This window comes from Pteropus alecto, unplaced genomic scaffold, assembly GCF_000325575.1.
Source record: "Pteropus alecto unplaced genomic scaffold, ASM32557v1 scaffold62, whole genome shotgun sequence".
Taxonomy (NCBI): Eukaryota; Metazoa; Chordata; class Mammalia; order Chiroptera; family Pteropodidae; genus Pteropus; species Pteropus alecto.
The window spans coordinates 897,902-906,789 of record NW_006432491.1 but is presented as its reverse complement, the minus strand read 5'-3'; positions in this window follow the sequence as shown (position 1 = coordinate 906,789).

Below are 8,888 nucleotides of genomic sequence, written 5' to 3'. Positions count from 1 at the left end.
AGAGGAAGGAAGGAAGGAAGGAAGGAAGGAAGGAAGGAAGGAAGGAAGGAAGGAAGGAAGAAAGTATAGGACTAGATCCACAATATATATGAACAGACATTTTTCCCAATCTTCACCATGAAATTTATCCTCTTTTTTGTTTTGAGATTTCCCCAATATTTCTCTATTTTTCCTCAGATAATGTGATTTTATTAATTTATTTATGTCTATGCTTTTATTAATTGTAAATAATCTGAACCCCAGGTTATCGAGGTCCTGGTGAGTCCAGGGATATACCTAGCCACAGGCAAGACTGTTCTTAGGGATTCTGTACCAAGCATGGAAATGAGCTATTGCTCTTGTATTCAAAAGATTCCTAGAATCCAGGTGGGGCTTGTTGCTCAACTCCACATACTACCTATTCAAAATGATTAAAATATGCTTACTCCTCTTTTCCATGTGGATGATCTATATTTATGCTATAAGACAATCCAATTTCCTCTACTTTCTGCATTCTTCCCGAATGGTCCCCTTCTCTCTGCACTGCCATGTACCTTAATTAATTATTATCATATGACTTATCACTTTGTAAAGTAGTCAACTGTCTACTTGTTTATCTCCTCATTGGACTACAAACATTTCATGGAAGTGACCATATTCTTACTGATTTTGGATACTTGATGCTCAGTAAATCAGTGCCTGGCTTGAAGAATGTACCTGAAGGAATATAATGTTGCTCATGTGCCCTAAACTCTAAAGTCACCTAGTTGAGTCTCTGTGCTCTGTATTGTCATCTGGTCTCAGCTTTGGGGATGGCAAGAATCAGCAGGATATGACTTTTTGAATGAAGTCATATCGTGATGATTCTCAGCATTTAAATAACAATTTGCAATGTGGAGAGAAAAAACATCAAACCTTCAAAAAAAGTTACTGCATAACATGGACATTTTTTTTGTCATTTACATAAACTGTGTCCTCAAATAATTTGTATTGAAACACTCTTTAAATTGACTTTTTTTAGAATTTGAGATAAATATTAGGTATTTAATAAATTATGCTAAATTAATTATAGATATTAAATGAATATTAACTGATTATTTTGAGTAAATCTTACCAATTATTTTTAGAATAAAATAGTCTTTTATAGTTGATATCTTGCAAATAAAATATCACAGTCTGGGGTTAATTGTTTAAAATATTCTAAGGGTTTTTATTTGACATAAACAATTATACCAACACAGATTTTATTACCAACATAGTAATAGGTCTATTACTCATATCTGTAACCACCTTTAAATACATTCCAATTTTTTTAAACCTGCTACCCAAATGACAATCTCTGACATTTAAATAAAACAAAACAAAACGTTTGTTTGACAGCTTGCATTGTTAGTAAGACTGTGCTTATCGAAAAGATACTAAGAATAGCTATCAAATCTCTATCTCTGTTTTTAAGTTTTTTTATTAAAACAGTCATACTATTTCAACATGAGGAAAAACTATGAGAATCTCAATGGTTATCATAATTTAAGAATGAAAATATAAGGAGTTTAGAAGTAGGAAGGATTTCAATGGTTATAGATGTGTTCAGGAGGGTTATAATAAAAGAATAATAGACTTTTAGCATTTAATTTTTAAATAATTATAGACTTACAGAAATTTTGAAAAATAGTACAAAAAGATATTGTTTACCTTTCACACAACTTCCCACATTGTTAACATTGTGATAACCATGATACATTTGTCAAAACTAAATATTTAATATTTGCATATCACTATGAACTAAACTATAGATTTTATTTAGACTTTACCATTCTTTCCACTAATGTTCATTTTTATTCCAGGATTCCACAATGTGTTTAGTTCTCCTGTACTCTTAGTCTCCTCCAATCTGAGGCAGTTCTTTAGTCTTCTCTTTGTATTAATTTTCTATTCCTGCTATTAGAATTTACAACAAACTTAATACCTTAAAATAACATACATTTATTATCTTATATAGCTGCTGGTTGTCTTCACAGATTTTCCTGACCCAAGTTTCACAAGGCAGAAATTAAGGCATTAATGTGGTTCAGCTCATAGTGGGAGGCTCTTGGAAGAATACATATTCAAGACCATTAAATTTGCTGCCAGAGTCCAATTCTTTGTAGCTGTAGGACCGAGGTCTCTGTATGCTGATTGGCCTCTCAGGCCATCCTTAATTCCTAGAGGCTTCTTTCTAGTACTTACACATGGTTCTCATCTCAGAGCCAGCAATAGTACATCAAATCCTCTTTGCACTTGAAGTCTTTAATTTTTATTCCTGCACTTGCATATTTCTAAAAACTAGAGAAAGTTTTATTTATTCTTTTATAAAGTTTTTCATAATTTAATTAGGTCTAGTTAAATAATTCAGAATAATCACAATATTTTAAAGCAGACACCTCAGAATCCTATATCTGAAAAGTCTCTTTTGCTATGCAATTTAACATATTCAGAGATTCTAGAAATTAGGACATGGGCGTTGGCGGGTGTGGGAAAGAAGTCTGTCTACTGTGCTGTCTTTTGTGATTCTGATACTTCTGAAAAGTATTGGCTAGTTATTTTGTAGAATATTCCACAGTTGGGATTTGTCTGATAATTTCTACTATTACATCAAAGTTTGATGTTATTAGGCAGAATGCCACAGAGAGATGTGGTATATTCTTAGTATATCCATCAGGGGGTATTTGCTTCCATAATTCATGTTATTGGTGATGTTACCTTTGGTTCCTTGGATAAAGTGTTGCTTGCTCAGGTAGGTTTTTCGAGTTAAAAATAACAATTTTACCTTATAATTAGTAAATTTCTTGGCATAAATACTTTGAGACTCTACAAATATCTTGTCTTCCTCACAATGGTGATTTTTATTTCCCTTATTCCTTCCACATTTATTAATACAAAATTTTAAAAAAGGGAGAATGTTCCCTTTCTCTCATATACTTACTTATTCAATCACTTAGTTAAATCAGCATAGAATTCTGAATATTTATTTAGTCTTTAGGTTATAATACAATACTACCATTATTTTGTTGCTCAGTTTGTTTCAGGTCTTGTGGAAAACCTCCATCATTTAATTAGCATTGCTTTATTCTTCTAGCATCACAAGGTGCCTCAGGCTTTTGTATTTTCCCTGGGCCAGCCCTAGATTTAACCAATTCAATAAAGAGCTCTTTCTCCCTTTATTGGAAATAGTATTTAGGAGTTCTGGTTAAGATAGTGGATCAGGTAAACACTGTGCTAACCTTCTCCCATGTCTACACAAAACTTACAACTAAATTATAAAACAACTACCCTTGAGAACCATTTGAAAACTAACTTTACAGAACTCCCAGACTTAAGAATATAAAGAAAAAGCTACATCAAGACTAGTAGGATGGGCAGAGACATGAAAAGGGCTGGCCCCACAACCATTTGTAGCGGTTGAAAATTGGGAGGGATATCTCAGCTGCAGAGGCCCCCACTGAAGAGCCAAGGATCCCAGGCTCACACCGTGCTCCCCACATTGAAGTCCCCAGCTGGGAACACCAGTCCTGGGAAGAGGAGTCTTCATAACATTTGGCTGTGAATATCAACAAGGACTCATTATAAGTGAAACAGAGCAATGCTGGAGTCTCAGATGTCCCTTTAAGGGTCCCTTGGGCAGACTCACTCTCTTACAGACACTCGCCCTAAGCTCTAACAAATGGACAGCAGCTTAAAAGGCATCAGGGACATGGGGGAGGAACGGTCTGGATTCAGGGTGAGGGCTGGAAGGGCAGCTCTCTCCTGTACCAGCAAACATCATTGTTCTTTTGTCGACCGCCCCCCCTACACACACACACACACACACACACACACACACACACACACACACACACAAACATACACACACAGCCTATAGTGGCAGGCAGGCACCACATCTTAGTCTCCACAAATTCAGCTAACACCACTTTTTCCCCACCCTGATGATTCTCTGAGATCCCATCCCACCTAAGTCATGCCCACCCAGAAACTCTTTTGGAGTCTGTCTGACATACGGGGCCAGACTGAGCCTGAGTTACAGATTTTCTTAAAATTTCTCAAAGGTCCACAAAACCCAAACAAGCAGCAGCAGACCTCAGCATTCTCTGTACTCATTGATAAGCAGCCTCAAGCTAGGCATTAGAGTCAGCCAGCCTTGGTTCACAGTATAAACACTCTCAGGTGCCTCTAAGCTCAGCACAGGAAGCTAGCAATTAAAGATCACTTTGTAGCTCCTACCAGCTGGTCCCAGGCTTGATACAAGCAGTGGCTGACCTTGTCCTGCTCCCAGAGCCCCTTCCCAGGAGGCCCTAGAACCAACACACCAGATGGCCAGCTTTAGATGACAGTAGAGATCACCACCTGATTAGTGCCATAAATGACACCCAAAAGGTGGACTGGAAAGTACCTAAGCCCTGTTAAAGCAAATTCTGCTCCCTGAGGTCAGCCCCTGCAGAAAAGGTGAAATATTTGGAGAATGTATAGTACCAGATGTTTTAAATAATTTAGAGGTAATAATGGAATTAGACTTGAACCATAAGACAGTGTGAGGCATTTTGGATAATTAAAGCTAATCATTTTGACAACCAATTATACTTATCACATTTTATAGACCTTTTGAGACACACAGAAATATCTGTAAATTTTTTTAAAATCATGTTTTTATTTTTGAATCAGTAAACAAGGTTGCTGAAGACATAAATGACTAGGGAACATACATTTCTTATGCTTATATCAGGACAAAAACTATAGGATTCGGAGAGAATACAAAGTGTCTTTTTTTATGTCTATGACTCGAAATGCCCCAAATCAATGCTGGGCAGAACTTATTTATCATCAACTTCAGAGTAGATCCAACATTTTAAAATTCTTTTTCTTTTTTAGAAATTGATATTTGTAATATATTTACTAATTATGGCGTGAATGAGCTTAACATTACTTTAAAAGTAACTTCTTATCCATAATTAAAGTGTCAATCTGACTGAATAAAAGATGATATAAACTAAAATAAAAAATAAAATAGAAAACACACTTTATTTTATACTTATATATTAAATATATAATATATCATATATTTTATATTGTGTGTGTATATATATATATCTGAAACTGTTATTTTTAAAATTTGATTTACTCTTTATTAGTACTTAATTACTTAAATTTATCAAACAAAAACTGCTTTTCTTTTGTATATGCTTTAGTCTATGTGTGGAGAAAGAGATGACTGCAGTCAGGAGCCCTCCCAACACCCTTAACTAACTTCCAAATGGAAGTGGCTCAGCACTTCTTCCCTTATGTAACCATGTATGTATGCTTGGGCTTCTATTATCTGGTAGTATGCCACTATTATTTAATCTATATATAAAAGACGTTGCCACCTTGTGTGGCTGGCTGTGCCTTTGCTGGAATAGAGAGCTATGTCACAGTTGCCTATGGCTCCCCACGTTTTCTTCCAACTGCCCAAGCCTCTTATCCCTTACCTCGGAACCGTGAATCTGTAGCAATACAACTTTGTGATTCTAATTATAAAAATAATGTCACTTGTAAGAATTTTCATTGTGTGGATTCCTGAGTTTGAATTACATCTTTTGTTTTCCATTGGTAGCATATGGATGTTTATATGATTTTCATTTCTTAAGCCTAAAGTCACTTTGTTATAATTTCTGTCTATGTTAAATTAAGCGTATTGTATAAAAACTACTTGGTAAAAGGAAACATGGGTTTTATCTTGCAAATAAAATATAAATTATACATCAAAAACTTAAAACTTTCTTTTAAAATATTGAGATAGCACAAAATAAATTAATATAGCTATTTAACTAAAAACTCTGAAAAAAATAAACATGCTTATTCATATAGATTAGAACTATAATTAATTTTAAAGTAACTGAATATATTTACTTTAAACTCTGTTTCTCAGAATTGACTTTGTCAGAGGCTTCGTGACAAATGTTTGAACATGCTGGCCTCTTGAACCCTACCTTTCTTATATAAATGATGTAGTCAATTAAATTATTACCAATTAAAGTTGGCGGCTACTGGTTTAAAGAATGGCTTTGTGTGAGAGATGCTAATTATATATCACAGTTTTCATTTGTGGTTGTCCTTTTCCTTTTCAGTCAACAGCTTCCCTTTATGAAATCCTCTGAGAGATATTTTCTTTTCTGATTCTTTCAGAAATATTTTGAAATGTGTACTTGGATAAATATGGTACTCTTTTCTGCTTATTTTAGACATTAGTGTTGGTTTTTAATCGTCTCCTTGACTCCCTGGATATCCCACTTGTTTCTCTCTCATTTTGTGACCTGGTCCATTTGATTGTGCATAGTTCTGTAAAGGCATGTAGACTCAGCTTTGACGAAACATTTCCATACTCCTTTATATTCATTTTTTCACGAAAACAGCTTATTTATTTCATTAAGGCTGTTGATCCTTTGACGCATTTTAATAATGAACACTAATTTTGAAATTTACATAAGTGAAATGAATCCACAATGAATAGTTAAGATTGGAGACCAAAAGATTTTACATGTACCAATTTGCCCCCACATTTGATTTTACTAGCAGTATCAGAAACTCAGTCACTAGAGAAAAGAAAATGGATGGCTTTGTTGCAAGTTAGGTATGGAAGAAAAACAAGGATCATAAGATATGAGAGTTTTGGTAAACTTGTGGTACCACTATGTGACAAAGACTGGATATTTACCTAAAATAATCTCTTCTTCTTGGTCACACAGTTGGATGACATTTCCCAGCCCCTTTTGATAGGTGTGCCCATGTGACTGAAACCTAATTATTGTGTGTTAGTAATGTGCCCCAATGCTTCCAGCATTTTCCTTTAACACGTTCACCAATACATTCTATTTTACCTTTTTTCTAATACTAGCTGAATTAGGAAAACATAAAAGTGAATTCCCTGAGTCTTCTTCCCTCTTACATTCCAGACTGGGTCTGGGTAAATTTGGCAACTCTGACACACCAAAGGGAGCATACAAAAAAAAAAAAAAAAACCATCCCCACTCCAGAAAAAAAAAACAAAATCTCTCCCTAACCAAGGACTAGAAAAGGAGCAGCTTGGCAACATAGAAAACTCCTTTAGACCAAAACTACTTTGTGCTCTAGCCAGACAACAATAAACAAACTATGGGCCCACTTTCACTTCTCCCAGCGAAGGTCAAATACAGAGTCAAGATTTCACTGGCTCCAACAAGGCACTCAAACCCTCCTGACAAAGTGGTGCTGAAGAAAGCTGAGTAGAAGACAGTGCTTTCACTCCCACCATGTAACAGAGATCACTCTTTCATCTCCACCACAATGCCATGTGTGGAGCACTAATGAGACACCCCTACTCTTAGTAAGTTGGTGTCTTAGAGAGACAGAATTCCCACTCACACATTCTTCATTCCCTGAGTGTCCACAGAAGTAAGTAGAGAAATTTAATATTTGTTCCCACATAGAAATAGCAAGGTATTGCTCTCTACTTCCCCTACTGAAATAGTGTTAACAGAAGCCAACTGCAACATGATGTTTAAAAACCATCTGCAGTCTCATAACTTAATACCCCAAATATCCAGTGTCAATATCAAAATTTATCATAGCACATATCACAGAAATCTCAGCTTGAATGATAAAAGACAATTAATAAACATCAACACTGGGATCACAAAGAATTTTAAAACAGGTATCATAAAAAGCATTTTATCAAAAAAATAAGAATATGCTGAAACAAATGAAAAAAAGTAAATTTTCTCTGAATAAATTGAAGTCCTAGCAAAGTAATAGAAAATATAAAGAAAGGTCAAGTGAAAATTTTAGAACTGAAAAACATGCAAAAATAATTGAAATCGAGAGGGAGAAAATCAATAAATTGGTTGTAAAGAATGGAAGGAAAAGAGAAAATAATAAGTGAGTTTGGATATAGAACAATACAAACTATTCAATCTGAACAACAAAAACTAAATATATTGAAAAAAATGAACTAAACCCTAAGGTCATAGGGACTTAATGAAAAAATATTTTGGTATTTTTTATATTGTACAAATAATAATGTATATCATTATATTTCTAAAATAGGGAGAAAAACAGGGCTGAAAAGAATTTTTTTTAAATGGCTAAACTTTCTCAAATTTATCCAGTGCCAAAAAAGAAAACTACATTTTCACGACGCTGAGTGAACCGCAGAGTATATACACAATAAATCCACAAGTCACATCAAGTCAGACTATATTGCAGAAACTAAAAAAAATCTTCAAATTAGGGAGAAAAATGACACATTACCTAGGAGGGAAAAACAATTAAAACAGCAGCACATGAGAAAACATGAGGCAAAATAGGAAAAGACACAACATATTTTAAAGAATGAAAGAAGAGAATCTGCAGCACCAAATCATATATTCAGGAATAAAGTAGAATTCAAAGCATTCTTATATGAAGGAAAACTAATGAACTTTATTACACATAAACCTACCCTAAAAAAATGGCTAAAGAATTATCTAAACAGGAAGGAAATTATACAAGGAATCTTAGAACATCAAAAAGAAAACGATAGAAAGAGTAAAAATATGGGTACTACAATGCATGTTTTTTTCTCCTCATGTAATATTATTAAATATGACATTAATTGTAATGGGAAAATATTGGAGAAACCTAAATGTTTGTTTAGGACAATGGTCAAATAAATTATATACAGTAGAATATAGTAGAGCTATCAAAAACTGTGAATAGGTAGAAAACTGATTAGTAGTGAGTTCCAAGATACATTACAATGGATAAATATATATTAAAAAAAAAAAAAAAGGTTACCACTCAACTCAAATGTATTACAAGCATGACATAGGTTAAAAGAAACCTATGGGTCTATTGCATTTATTCCATGAGGTGCCAGTTTGTGA